Source organism: Parambassis ranga, chromosome 9, assembly GCF_900634625.1.
Source record: "Parambassis ranga chromosome 9, fParRan2.1, whole genome shotgun sequence".
Taxonomy (NCBI): Eukaryota; Metazoa; Chordata; class Actinopteri; family Ambassidae; genus Parambassis; species Parambassis ranga.
Window position 1 is genome coordinate 23375385 of NC_041030.1, and position 15745 is coordinate 23391129.

Sequence of the window (15745 nt, forward strand, 5' to 3'; positions counted from 1 at the left end):
CACTTAACTTTAGGAACTTTGGATTAGGACTTTTTTTGTTAGGCTCTTTTTGGCACAATGTTCATCTTGAGTGTGACACAATTTAAACATCAGGTCCAATTGGCATATAATCTCTACATGCCTCTGTGCAGACAAACACACACACTCCAAACAAACAACACTCTTACTTATCAATGCTATTTTCATGCACAACACTTGCAGTGTCCAACTTACCCGACATACTTACACTGAAGAACTAATTCATCTGGCAAAGTAAAGCACAACAACAACATGTCTTGCACAAGATACAACTCTGAAAACTTAAATTAAAATTAAGAAACCTTTATTAGTCCCACAATGGGGAAATTGCTTAAGGCAGCCCAGCAAAGAGCGCCACACACCATACACATACTTTCCTTTCACATCACCCAAAAACACTCCATCTTCTACACTGCAGAGCACACAGCACGCCGGGTCAGCCCACAGCGCTCGACGACCAAGAGACCAAGAGAGTGTGAAGGTTTCTTCACATCAAAAGGGACTTTCTATCTGGGGTGAGGCTCTGGGTTTCTTTAAGACAACTTCAGACAACTTCACAGCACAACATGCTGCACATTCTACATGATTACATCGATGCCGCCAATGCAATTACCTAAAAAAAACAATAATGTCAACAACCTTTACCAGAACCCAACTCACACTGCAGAACCCCTCCTGCTGACGGGATGACAGGACAGCTCTAGCCGTCTCACAGGTCCAGACTGCAGTTCTGCATCGACATCTGACGACACCAGGCCTGTGGACACAGTGAAACAAAATCAAATCTGTCAAAGGACTCACCAAGTGTTCGGCTTTCCATGGCAGCAATACATCATGTATTTAACTGATGAACACACAATGCATTTCAAACATTTAGCATTTTGGAGACGTCAGCGTGGATGGACTGCCCCCAGTGACATCACTGTTATGACGAGCAATGGCAGAGTTTTGGATTCAAACACAGATTGTATGTAGTGACTGTAACTTCATGGCATGATTCACACTCAAAACGTGCGTACAACCTTTAATGACACATCTTTCTTGTACTTTTTAAAGCCACCTTATCACAACAATGTCACTCAACTGTAGACAAACACACAACATTGTGTGGGACAATTTATTGACTACAATACCAAGGCTTTGACATTAAGGTGAAACCAGGGCACCGTTTGGCAGGACACAACCGCCCACTCCAGATCCTCCAGTCCCTGTGTAAAACACACAAAAACATAACACCTGCAATCCTGTAAACATCAAATCTGTCTTTATCAAAGCACATTCCAATGTTCCAAACTCACAAATATGAGAAAACCACAAAAACTTCCATCAACAACTTTTATTCAGTCATTTCACAACATGGCATTAGTACAAAAGGAAAAGTCGCAGGCTGAACACAGCGAGGCAGAGGAGTGACGTCACCGGAACATCTGGAGACAAGAGACAAACATGTCAGTGAATCGCCAACTCAAACACACACTGCATTTAAAATACACTTCGCTTGCTCCACTCACCATTCCTCGTCAACGGCGCCCCGACTGTCGATCACTTCATGCTCATTTCTGCAAAGGCAAATTCTGGACACGGCTGTATTGACTGAAACGGATCCATTACAAAAAGCACGTTTGGGTTTGTGGTGACGCAAGTCTGGCCAAAACTGTCCAGGTCAAGACCACCTGGTACAGAAGACCATTATTAAACAAGGTTAACATGACAACGACAAACGGGATTAAAGGGTTAGGGTTAGCAGAGTAGGGACACTTCCAGTACAAGCTGTGGAAATGTGGAATACACATGTATTGACAAAAAACTAGCAGGTCAACTTTTGTCCCCCAGCTCAGATTCTGGCCTTTGCTCCACCCCCCACCACCCCAGTGTTAGGTGGAGTTGGGGTGGCAGTGGGTACCTGACAGATAAGCAACAGAAACAGAGAGAAAGCACAGGTTTCTGGCATGACGTGACCATGCGATGCAATGACACCACAAAACACAAGGGGTGGGACCAGAAAAGGATCTTTGTCCTTTTCTGGTCCCACCCCTACTTGATTGACACATTGCTGTGACACCTTCATTGTTGTTTTGAAACTGATTGATTTCCCAGTTGTCCTCAGCTTTGATCTGGGTTTGGATGTGTTTGCTGATAGCATTGCTCATTTGTTGTTGCAACTGTGCGTTTTTCCATCCTTGCCGTTTACTTTAGCAGTCATGTGCTGCTCTGTTCCAACACCGTGTTTGTATTTCATTTGTCCACACTGTCTCCTTGCTGTCACTGTTTCCACACAATGGTTACATTGAGAAATTGTTGGTGCCTGTTGTGCGACACATTTGGCGTGGTTGTTGTGTACGCTCCCAGTCCCAGTCATGTCACCTCAACCACCACAAAACTAATCAACTAATCCACACAAGCTCAACTCCAACTAACAACATGCCGGCATTCTAGGATCTAAGCTACAACATCCACGATCTTGACCCTATATTGCACAACACAAGACCACCCACACCCTCAGTCAGTCAAACAGTCAGGGCACGTTGGTGCACGCGGTTCCATCCGGAGCCAAAGTCTTGGTGAGATTTCCAACCCAGAGAGTCATTTGAAATCCTGTCCATCGGGGTTCCGGAGACAGAGCAAAACACTACTTGAGTGTTCGGCCAAACCTGAAACAAGTCCTCTGACATTTCAAAACAAGTTCTGCATTTAAAAAAACACCAGAAACACACAAGTTAAATACCTACAGTTTCACAAGGTTTTACAGTACCTCCACATCTGCAATAGACTGTTGGTGCGGTCTGAGAGAGAACACTAAAACAATTACTGTACACCACGCTGACAGGCAGAGGCCACGATGTGCAGATGCTTCAAGGTGCTCTTCATCTGCGGAGGAGAGGACAGACATTAAGACAGTTACCTTCCTTTGGTCAATTGCCATTGGTGACAATCTGTGACGCGGAGTTCATCGCACCTGGCTGAACTGCAGAGGCCACCGAGTCCTTCAGCATTTCTTCGAGGCCTACGGGGATGAAACGGTCACAAAGGAAATACTGTAAGTAAATTACTCAGGTAGGATGTGTTACCATGACTTGCAGACTGAATACCTACACATCCAGGCTTCTAAAGTCACACAGCAGTACTGCACCCATCTTCACTGATAGGATGTACTACGATGAGTTGCAGACACATCACCTCACCGGCAGAAGTCCACCCTTCAGTGTGATGAATCAGTGGTCCTGCGAAGAAAAAAGTGGTAAGGAATAATGTTGACTGAAAGGACGTGTTAACATGACTTGTAAAGATGCTACCTTACTGCAGAAATCCAGCCTTCAAGGCGACAAATCAGTGGTCCTGCGAAGCCAAAAATAAAAACATCACAGCAGCATGGTGAGTGTCTTCACTGGCAGGATGTGTGAACAACTTACAGACATATTACCTCACTTGCAGAAGTCCAGGTGTCCACTCGGGTGTTCTGTGGAACAATAAAGTCAGAGTGCTAAGCAAGTGTCTTCACTGGAAGGATGTGTTAACATGAGTTGCAAATATACTACCATACTCACAGGAATTCCAACTCCCAGGTGACGAATCAGTGGTCCTGTGCAGCTAAAACAATAATTAAACAGTGGTAAGCAGGCCTCTTCACTGGCAGGATGTGTTAAGTTGCAGACATATTACCTCACTTGCAGACATCCAGGTGTCCACTCAGCGGGTCTGTGGAACAATAAAGTCAGAGTGGTAAGCAGGCATCTTCACTGGAAGCATGTGTAGAGAACAGCTGCAGACACATTACCTTCCTCGCAGAAATCCGGCCTTCCAGGAGACATCAGCGGTTCTGTGAAGATGAAAACAGCCATGAACGCACTCATATTTCCTCCAACAACCCACTGTTCTGTTAAAGCCCTCCAGTGCTCAGACAGGAACCTCCACAAAGCCCATGATAAAAAGCACCCATGGTGGCTGTGCTACCTGCTGCCTACATCAAAGTGAAAAGTGACCCTACACTTTCGGCTACCAGCTCGTCCTAAGTTTGAATTACACTTTCTTTACGAGCTCTACAGCCACACCTTTTTTTAGGAAGCATAGTTTGTTCTAAGAATTTACTTTTGTACGCTACAACTACTTGACATATTTTACAGTTAAAGGGAACACTGACACTTCACCTCTGCTTTAACATATTCTATTTGCTGCCTAGTTTAGACACCGACAGTTTAATCTGTCTCACTTCTATTAACTACTCTTATTGTTGATGAAGATTCTCCAAATTAACCTAAAGGACTATTTTTCTTACACTCTGTTAAACACCAACGACGCAGCTGTTCCTTAACGAACCTCGTTTTGCCACCATTAAAGGTGATATACGCAACATATAAACTTCACTTTTAGGACGCCAGGTTTGGGCCATTAATTCCAGCCTCTACACTACCGCTTTGACTAGTTTGCCTGGTATCCTGTCCTATTTATTACATCAAACAACTACTCTGGGCATTTTACACCAAACTCCCCAAGACCAACAACTAGCCCATCGTCAACAACCCACCTACAACCATCACAACAAACCAAATGCCCAGCACCAAGAGCTCCTACAACCACTAGCTACCAGCTAACACACCTCCTGCATCCCTAATGTGCTACTATAACCACTAACTCTCTCCTACCCTACTTAGGCACTAAAGATCTTTTTTGATCTGCTAGTAAATAAGGTCTAGGCCACGTTTTCCTGACGTCCTTTTCTTACTATGCTGCTAGCACGTGGTAACGAAGCCCAGACTTTAAACGCCTACTTAATTACATCACGTTTTATTGGATTTCTGGCTAGATAACGACGAATGTTTAGCAAAACTTCAGCTAAATTCTCAGTCCTACCATCCTGTATTATTACTCGTGTTTGCGTATTCTGCCCTACATTGTCCTAGTTTATATGCTTCCTGTCACAGCGCCTAATGGTTTAATTTAACTCCTTCCTCTCCTACACTATCATTCGTTTGCTTATTCTGCCCTACATTGTCCTATTTCCAGAAGGTTTGTCCAGGTTCTGATGCAGTTGCTGAAAGCGTGGATCATTTCTTCTCGTCTTCAACTCTTCAGAGATCCTCACAATGCTTCTTCCTTTAAGGAGTCATGAGCTGTTCCATTCAATGCAAAGTTGGGATCCAGTTCTTTTGATTTTCTGTCCACATCGATTCATTTGTCACATGTCCTCTGCTGTCACCATTTTCATTTCAGCGTTTAAAAACTGGTCAAGGCTGCCAGTGTTGTAGCATCACACTATTCATTCCCCCTTTGGGTGTTGCCCATTCACAGTCAACCAAAAAAAAATCTTCATCAATCAAACCCAATCCACATAACCACCAAGAACCACAGCAGCACATGGTAAGACACAACAAACCCACAACACAGAACCACCACCACAACAACAACACTAACCAGATGCCGGCATCCACACACCCCCTAAACAACAACCACAACCTCCTACACACCTGTCGTCACTAAACACTAATTTAATCTACTTAATCCTCCCTTAACACTCTACTAATTTTAGATTATATATAAATCTATATATTATAGTTATTATTGTTAGCGACCCTGACTCTAATTAAACATCTGTTTTAATATTAAGCCTATTTTAGTCGTCTACTGACATAACAATTTAGGTTAACCTCATTTTTTTGTCGCACCTTTCCACTACGAACACTACTTTTATTTTATTAATGCAACATCTATGTTAGTTTATTTAATTATACTATGAATAATATAATTTTTATCACTACACTATACCGCCTGCGTGAGGGGAGAAAATATGAGGTGAAAAAAAACCCATGCCATACAGAAATAACAAGAAAACCGATGACCTGACACAGCGGGACATGAAGACGTCTCCTCAGACCACAGGCGGGGCCTGGCTGGTGGATGACCAGGTGCAGGCAGAGGCACTGGAGGCGCTGGTGCTGTGATGTGGTCGTCAGCTGAGGAGGACAAGATGGACCATGTTTAACACCAAATATAACACATGATCTGCAAAGCAGAGTTAAAACACTGCAGACATGAGGGCAACACGAGGAAAACCAAACGCTGATGGTGCAGATGTAGCTGTAGGCCTCGGAAGTACTCGCAGTTGAGGACCAGGCCAACACGCCTGACGTTGCCACTGTTCCTCCTCGCAAGATGCTACTTCTGTCTGAGCGCTAATCATCTACCAAAGAACATGCTTTATCTGCCAGGCAGGCCATGCTGCAGTCAGGGACCTCTTCACAGGACAGCAGCTGGAAAAACAGCAGAGTCTTCAGGTTGGTGTGTCCTACCATCAGCAGTGAAGCAGCCAGGAAACATCCACTCACCTTGTCGAGTTCAATCCACTGCAACGTCTCCCAGAAAGCACCAAGGAAGGCCTTCAAGGCCTGAAGAGGGAAAATCAGACGTGATGACACAATTTACAACTAAATTCAACTTTAAAAAAAAAACACACTTCATGACTTCATTGTAAATTCACAAGCAGGCAGCGCCCCGTCCTCAGGCGGATCCTCTGCAGTCTGTGCATTGTTCCTGAGCTCCATGTGCTCTGATTATCACTGCTTTCAGCTGTGTCTCTGGAAGTGGCACATTTCTCCTGTTCACCACTAGATGGAGACAAACTTTGTTAGTTTGGAAGCATTGACTTCACACTGATGTTTATGAGGCGTTTAAATTTAACACTTATTGTTGAACACAGACAATAATGCTTCCCTTTGATCTCAGCGACTCTGTAATGAAGTCCAGATGATCTGCAGCCATTCACAGGGTGGAAGCACCTGCTCTGGCTTCTAAAGACAAAACAACATTCATCAACTTTTGTCTTCATCTTCACTGTAAACTCAAACAAGCCAACAGCACCTGCTGCAGCTCCTCGCTGTGCGCCATGTGCCCCCAGCAGCAGGCCGCTGCCTCTGCTTCCAGGCCTTTCTGTGGAACCAGGCCTTCTCTCTTCTCCTTCGGTCGAACCAGGGCCCTTTCTGTAACCTGTCGGTGGATGTTACACCAGAGCTGCCATCACACCACCAGTACATCAGACCAAGCAGCTGAACTTCCACACCTGCTTCAGGTTGTCTCCAAAATGGCGCCGACGCGCAGCCAACTTATCACTTCCTGAGAACTTCTTCTTCTTCTGTTTAATGGCGAGTGACAACCAACGTTTGAGGTGCATTACCGCCACCTACTGGACTGGAGTTTGGGCCACATCTCTTGGACCTTCCTGTGACAGATTTGCCCTCACCTCTGCTCAGTGGGATGTTGATGTAAACCGTGTCCTGCTTCAGAGCCTGTTTGGATAAAATATCCACCTCTTCTTCCCCTCAACGCCCACATGAGCCGGGACCAAACACACTGCACAGAAACATTTTTCCTACACAGCTGAAACAGAAATGGAAATATTTCATATAAAAGCTAGAGTCTGCAAGATTCACCTGACTTTATGCTCAACAGCACAGCTTGACTATCCGAGGCAACTACCACCGTATTCAAGCCCTGACTATTAACAAGAACCCATTTAAGAGCTGACACTGTCAGTTCAACAGTACTGTGGGGTCTGATGTTCTTAACCCTGATGTTATATGATGGGATGTTCACTGCTGCTCCTGTCCTGCCACTGGTTGGATCCTTGGATCCATCTGTACAACTACATCTGAACATTCCACTGCCTGAATATTGTTAGGTCATTAGAAATGAAGACAAGTTGTGTGAGTGCATCAATGAGTAAATACAGGGAATAAAGCATCTGTCTAGATTGCAGCTGGTCTGCTGTCACTCTGACGCCCAGCTGCTCTGATATCAGCCTGGCTGTCAGGTGTTCATCTTCCTACCAGCATGTCTATGTTACCCTGACTACTGGTCCTGTACTGCTGTCAGCGGGTCTGGTATTGATCTGGGTTTGGACTGCTTTAGCTGTAGTCTGACCAGCTGATGAGAGTACTGCTAACCCTGTCCAACACTGCCACCTAGACCAGTATGACTGTGACTACAAACCAGCTCCTCATCAGTCTGACCCTGCAGGCCGCGCTCGGCTTCCATGTCTGGTTGTAAGTTTACTGGACGTGTCCGGTCACACGAGCGTCTGTTCTTCCAGCCAGAGGTTTGTCCGTCTTCCGAAGCAGCTTCACCATCCCAGGCGTCTCCTCACTGCGGCACAGAGCACTTTTCAACATCTCTCCTATAAGAAGCAAGACTTACAGCCTGTTGAATAAACATACAGATTTTACTTCATTGGTAATGATGAGATGGAACAAAGAAGGGAGCTTTTACAACAACTTTACACAAACAGTTAACAAACCAAAGCACAAATATTCACACTTCAGTCCGGCACAGACTCCAGTGACCCTTTGTTGCCCGTCCCTGCAGTTTATTTTACAGAAAGTGTCTTTAAAGTCTTCATGAATGCAGTGGTCCTGGTTTCTGTGTTCACACTCATAAATAACTAGATCACTGTTTTATAGCACAATCATTGAATCACTGTGAAAGGAATGTGCTCTGTCACAGCCGAGAGGCATCATTTAAAACAGCTCAGTGTAACTGCTCAGAACTCACTGACCTGAACTCAAGGGTCCGTCCGGACCCAAGACACACACCCTGATGAACGCTGCTCAGACAGACAGGACAGATGCTGCTGGACTTCACAGGGGGACTTCTGAACCTGCAGCATGTTTGTGTGATGATTATCATCAGTACATAACTCACTCATACGCAGATTTATAACTTAGACCGATAGTGCTTCATTGACAGTGTTTATATACTGCTCCTCCTTCTGGAGGATCTGGCTCAGTGTCTGCAGGTCTCTCATCAGTTTAACCAGAGTCAGGAAGACATTTCAGGCAGTGCTTCAGCAGGTTCAGTTGTGTCTGACACAGCAGCACTGGGTCGCTCCACATCCTCCACCCGGGCCTTAGTGATGGGGCTACTGTCCATAATTTAGGCTGCAGCACGGTGGTCTTTGAGGGCGTGGAGGAACAGGATCAGGAAGCAGCGGTAGAACTGTAACAAACAAAGAGGCGTCATAAGGATCCAGAACTTTGACATATTAAGCTTCATTTTATTAAGTACGACCACAGTCCACCATCACAGCAGCTTTAACAGTGGAATCACTGTCGTTTATGCTGTTCAACTCAATTCAGTTTATTTATACAGAGAATTTTACAATCAGAAACTGTCTCAAAGCGCTTCACAGAAACTCAGAGCGTGAGACCCAGAACCTGAACCCCCCTAAGAGCACTGTGGCAAGGAAACACTCCCTTTAAGAGGAAGAAACCTTGAGCAGGACCCGTCAGCTTAAGGAAGAGGAGAAGAAGAGGGAGACAGGACAGAGAGGATGAAGGAGAGAGAGAGAGGAGAAGAAGAGGGAGACAGGACAGAGAGGATGAAGGAGAGAGAGAGGAGAAGAAGAAGAGGGAGACAGGACAGAGAGGATGAAGGAGAGAGAGAGGAGAAGAAGAGGGAGACAGGACAGAGAGAATGAAGGAGAGAGAGAGGAGAAGAAGAGGGAGACAGGACAGAGAGGATGAAGGAGAGAGAGAGAGGAGAAGAGGGAGACAGGACAGAGAGGATGAAGGAGAGAGAGGAGGAGAAGAGGGAGACAGGACAGAGAGGATGAAGGAGAGAGAGAGAGGAGAAGAGGGAGACAGGACAGAGAGGATGAAGGAGAGAGAGGAGAAGAAGAAGAGGGAGACAGGACAGAGAGGATGAAGGAGAGAGAGGAGAAGAAGAGGGAGACAGGACAGAGAGGATGAAGGAGAGAGAGAGGAGAAGAAGAAGAGGGAGACAGGACAGAGAGGATGAAGGAGAGAGAGAGAGGAGAAGAGGGAGACAGGACAGAGAGGATGAAGGAGAGAGAGAGAGGAGAAGAGGGAGACAGTGTCAGCTACAGTGGGGAAAAAAAGTATTTAGTCAGCCACCAATTGTGCAAGTTCTCCCACTTAAAAAGATGAGAGAGGCCTGTAATTTTCATCATATGTATACCTGAACTATGAGAGACAAAATAAGAAAAGAAAATGTAGAAAATCACATTGTAGGATTTTTAATGAATTAATTGGTAAATTCCTCAGTAAAAGAAGTATTTGGTCACCTACAAACAAGCAAGATTTCTGGCTCTCACAGACCTGTAACTTTTTCTTTAAGAGGCTCCTCTGTCCTCCACTCGTTACCTGTATTAATGGCATCTGTTTGGAGTCGTTATCAGTATAAAAGACCCCTGTCCACAACCTCAAACAGTCACACTCCAAACTCCACTATGGCCAAGACCAAAGAGCTGTCAAAGGACACCAGAAACAAAATTGTAGACCTGCACCAGGCTGGGAAGACTGAATCTGCAATAGGTAAGCAGCTTGGTGTGAAGAAATCAACTGTGGGAGCAATTATTAGAAAATGGAAGACATACAAGACCACTGATAATCTCCCTCGATCTGGGGCTCCACGCAAGATCTCACCCCGTGGGGTCAAAATGATCACCAGAACTGTGAGCAAAAATCCCAGAACCACACGGGGGGACCTAGTGAATGACCTCCGGAGAGCTGGGACCAAAGTAACAAAAGCTACCATCAGTAACACACTGCGCCGCCAGGGACTCAAATCCTGCAGTGCCAGACGTGTCCCCCTGCTTAAACCAGTACATATCCAGGCCCGTTTGAAGTTTGCTAGAGAGCATTTGGATGATCCAGAAGAGGATTGGGAGAATGTCATATGGTCAGATGAAACCAAAATAGAACTTTTTGGTAAAAACTCAACTTGTCGTGTTTGGAGGAGAAAGAATGCTGAGTTGCATCCGAAGAACACCATACCTACTGTGAAGCATGGGGGTGGAAACATCATGCTTTGGGGCTGTTTTTCTGCAAAGGGACCTGGACGACTGATCCGTGTAAATGAAAGAATGAATGGGGCCATGTATCGTGAGATTTTGAGTGAAAACCTCCTTCCATCAGCAAGGGCATTGAAGATGAAACGTGGCTGGGTCTTTCAACATGACAATGATCCCAAACACACCGCCCGGGCAACAAAGGAGTGGCTTCGTAAGAAGCATTTCAAGGTCCTGGAGTGGCCTAGCCAGTCTCCAGATCTCAACCCCATAGAAAATCTTTGGAGGGAGTTGAAAGTCCGTGTTACCCAGCGTCAGCCCCAAAACATTACTGCTCTAGAGGAGATCTGCATGGAGGAATGGGCCAAAATACCAGCAAAAGTGTGTGAAAACCTTGTGAAGACTTACAGAAAACGTTTGACCTCTGTCATTGCCAACAAAGGGTATATAACAAAGTATTGAGATGACATTTTGTTATTGACCAAATACTTATTTTCCACCATAATTTGCAAATAAATTCTTTAAAAATCCTACAATGTGATTTTCTGGATTTTTGTTTCTCATTTTGTCTCTCATAGTTGAGGTATACCTGTGATGAAAATTACAGGGCTCTCTCATCTTTTTAAATAGGAGAACTTGCACAATTGGTGGCTGACTAAATACTTTTTTTCCCCACTGTACCTCAAAGCACGTCTAACAGCAACAGTAACACTACAGCAGCTCAGCTATGCTACAACATGTCCTCTGTGCTGAGGCCACGTCAGCCTCTACACACTATGTTTAAGGCTGCCTGAAGCTGTACTGCTGCTTTGGTCCGGTCTGTCTGAGGCAGACCATCACACTGACTCTAACATGCACACCAACAGCTGCCTACTTACATTCATACACTGACTCATTCTGGTCTAACACTACTCACTGAATTTGACCTGGAAAAATGAGGATGGACCATGCACATGAGGAAGTAGTAGTGACCCACTCAGAGGACAAAGTGGTTCAAAGTAACAACACTGATGTACAATCATAATCTTGTAATAAACTACTGAGCACTAACTGGCAACACAACACAACACACACACACCAGGACAAACCATCACCTGATCGACAGCTGCTGTGGCTCCTCACACCGGGGGTCAAGCTTCAAAACACCTGCACAGATGTTCCGAGATGTTCATTACATTGCTTCAATATGGGCAACACTGCAGACCTGACAACTGGCCAGAGGACCGTCACTGACTCAGTTCATAGCTAAGGAGCGCTGTGTCCAAGCATATCGGTTAATGTCAGTTAATAATGTTCAGGCAGAGATCCACATTTGATCCACTTAAATGAGCCAGGAGTCACATTCAGACACATCCAGGAGGTGGCTTCCAGCTGTTCAGAACAAATGAAAAAAGCCCTTTGTCTAACTCTGGCATATTTACACATGTTATTTAATATGCACTGTCCCTGAAATAAATTAATACATAAATAAAGGCCGCTCATAAGCCTGAGCCAACATACAAAGTAAAGAGCGCCTTTCATTCAGGACTCGAGGTCCAAAAGTTTGGAGGAAAAAGGGACAGATTAAAGCAAGAGATTGAAGATTAAAGCAAAGCATCTGCAGAATTTTCTTCCTTCATGTTGACGTCCACTGAGTTGATGTGTTCTGTGAACCGTTCCAATTCATGGGTCTTGACCCAGGTATCAACAGGAACTCTCCTCTCCACTTCTTCTATGTACAGATTAGCCACAATTGGAGACAGGGGATCCCATTGTACTGGAAGCAAGTGGTGTTCAGGCAGAGGTCCGGCAGGTCGCAGCTGTGGTCCGGCATGAGGTTGGTTCTTTCCTTCAGTGTGCCGTCTTGTGTGAGACATCTTCCTACCATCTCTGTGGCTTCTGAGGTAGGGATGCAGGTCACTGTGTGACTCTTTACTTTGCATCCTTGTTAGTTACAGGTGTCAGGTGAACAGAAAGGTGACGTCAAATGAGACCATGGAGTTCTCCCCTGAAGTCCAAGCTGACGATACTGCAAGCCCAATATGACACATCCAGACTCACCAGGCATACATTTACACATTCCTATGGCAGCTTCAACAGAAACCCACAAATCCTCCTCACAGCTCTGAGGAGGAGGAGAGGACATCTCATCTTCTCTGTCCTGCTATGTTGCACTCACAGCTGCAGCGTCCGTTTGTGCATTAGAGTTCAGTTTTTGGGGTTTCCTTCATCCGTTTGTGCATCGAACCCGTGCGTCAACAGAGGCGCATGGTGTCAGTGCCTCCTCGCTGAGTCCCGATCTTTCTTATTGGAAGTATGGACGGATCCTGTCGGAGGGTGTGCCTCTGGCAGCTTCATTGTCTGAGTGCAGACTGAATCTATCCTTTATTGAATCATCATCAGTTTCAAGCACAACACTCTCATCTGAGTCAGACACATTTAGCAACATCTGACACTGCATCTTTCTGCAAAACAGAGAAATTCTTCTCTAGTCAATATTATGTATTTAATGTATCTGAGGCCAAAATGTCTGTCATTCTTTTGTTTTGAACAACTTCATTACAGTGTGAAGTCAAAGGGTGGTCTGTTCCACAGCCTTCATCTGTATCCTCACTATCAGAGTACTCCACAAGTGAAAACCCCACATGGGCCAAAATAGAAACACAGTGTGTGAGCCTGCGATGTCTCGGAGCAAATATAAGACATTGCAATGGACTACAGTATAAACACAGCATTAGACATACAACAGACTGGGAAGTGGTGAATTATGCTTATTATAATTTACAGTTTGACACTGTCAGGTTTTTCAGTATTGATGTAAAATAACTTCTAGTTACATCCATACGGGAGAAAAATGGAAAACAAGGAGAGTGTGTGTTGTGATGCACCCAGGGGCCCCATAAGGGACAAAACAGAAACAGAGTGTGTGAGTCTGAGACGTTTACCAGGAAAAGCAACACAATCACCTTCCCATCTAAACAAAGATACCAGACAGTACATAGCCACAGCCATGAAAGAAAGAATCTGCATCACCTGTGTGCTGACACCATCTTTGTGTGAAGCTCCATGTCAATCTCCAAGTTAAGTGTGATCTGTGGAGGACATCCCCAGATCAACTGCCCCAGCAGGAGCTACTGGATCTCAGTGCTGCCTTCGACACCGTAGACCATCGCATCCTGCTACACAGATTGGAACACGAGATCAGGATTACAGGAACAGCACTGCGCTGGTTTAAATCATATTTATCTGACAGATTTCATTTTGTTCACACTAACGATGTGTCTTCCACAGGTACAAGGGTTAACCACGGTGTTCCACAGGGTTCTGTGCTCGGACCGATCCTGTTCACCCTCTACATGCTCCCTCTAGGAAACATCATCCAGAAGCACGGCATAAACTTTCATTGTTATGCTGATGATACCCAGCTGTATTTATCCATGAAGCCTGAAGAAACGGAGCCGCTAGTCAGACTACAGGCGTGTCTAAAGGACATAAAGGACTGGATGTCCTCCAACTTTTTACTATTAAACTCAGACAAGACTGAGGTCATTGTTTTTGGACCGAAACATCTCAGAACTAGTTTATCAGATAATGCTTTCTCTCTGGATGGAATTACTCTGGCCTCCAGTACGACTGTGAGGAACCTTGGAGTTATCTTTGATCAAGACATGTCGTTTGTCTCTCATATTAAGCAGGTCTCCAGGACCGCTTTCTTTCACCTGCGTAATATTACTAAGATCAGGAGCATCCTCTCTCAGAGTGATGCTGAAAAGCTCATCCATGCTTTTGTCACTTCAAGACTGGACTACTGCAACTCTTTATTGTCAGGATGTCCACATTACTCCATCAACAGTCTGCAGCTGATCCAGAACGCAGCAGCTAGAGTTCTGACAGGAAGCAGCCAAAGGGATCATATCTCTCCTGTCCTAGCGTCTCTTCACTGGCTCCCAGTGGACTCAAGAATACACTTCAAGATCCTTCTTCTAACCTACAAGGCTCTTCATGGACTTGCTCCATTGTATCTGCAGGACCTGATTGTACCATATGTTCCTAATAGGACACTCAGATCTCTGAGTGCAGGTTTACTAGTAGTTCCTAGGATTCATAGAAGTAGAATGGGAGGACGAGCTTTCAGCTATCAGGCACCGCTATTATGGAACCAGTTACCAATCTGGGTCCGAGAGGCAGACACTGCCTCCACCTTTAAGACTAGACTTAAAACTTTTCTGTTTAGTAAGGCGTACAGTTAGCCTTCGACCTAGTGTGTAGCACAGCTATGCTGCTCTAGGCCTACGTTGTCGGGGGGCACAAACATGATCCACTGAGCAGTTTCCCTCTCACCCTCTAACCTCTCCTTTTCTCTCCTTAGTCTGGCTCACACTGGTCTCAAGACCTGGATGATGACCTGCAGTCCGGCCCGTGAAGTCTCTCTTGCTCTACGTTGTCGGGGGGCACAAACACGATCCTCTGAACACCCTCTGACCTCTCCTCCACTCTCCTTAGTCTGGATCATACTGGGTAATATCGTCTCATAATCTGTGTTAACTGTCTTCCTTGTAGTTCTGTGCCTCGCTCTCGCTCTCTCTCTTTGCAGGGCTCAAGACCTGCATACTGACCTGCAGTCTCTCCTGTGCTCATCGACTTCACTAGCCCCTGCTGCTCATCTTTACTATCAAATTACTATTCCTACTTATGGACCGACGATATATATAGATATCATTACAATATATCACTGTTTCATCTTGCTGTCATGTTTGCTCTGTACTGTATCATGTTTGTATCATGTTTGCTCCTCTCTCTCTCTCTCTCTCTCTCTTTCTCCTTCATCCTCTCTCTCTCTCTCTCTCTCTCTCTCCCTCATCCTCTCTGACTAGCAGCAGGACTGGTTCCCCCTTAAGTTGACGGGTCCTGCTCAAGGTTTCTTCCTCTTAAAGGGAGTTTTTCCTTGCCACA

The 15745-nt window shown here is 45.2% G+C and overlaps 2 long non-coding RNA genes across 3 annotated transcripts; both read right to left on the bottom strand.

Moving 5' to 3' along the window:
* Window positions 1-2104: 2104 nt before the first annotated feature.
* LOC114441447 (uncharacterized) lies at window positions 2105-3351 on the bottom strand. 2 transcript variants are annotated; one of them, XR_003671267.1, is made up of 5 exons: window positions 3312-3351; window positions 3112-3239; window positions 2975-3022; window positions 2771-2886; window positions 2105-2669 (listed from the first exon to the last, which is right to left on the bottom strand). It is a non-coding gene; the product is annotated as an uncharacterized LOC114441447 (long non-coding RNA). The 2 variants fall into 2 exon arrangements; XR_003671266.1 differs by having other exon boundaries at window positions 2105-2886.
* Window positions 3352-3562: 211 nt separating this feature from the next.
* LOC114441648 (uncharacterized) lies at window positions 3563-6458 on the bottom strand. The gene is made up of 4 exons (XR_003671273.1): window positions 6339-6458; window positions 3794-5966; window positions 3679-3714; window positions 3563-3606 (listed from the first exon to the last, which is right to left on the bottom strand). It is a non-coding gene; the product is annotated as an uncharacterized LOC114441648 (long non-coding RNA).
* Window positions 6459-15745: the final 9287 nt, after the last annotated feature.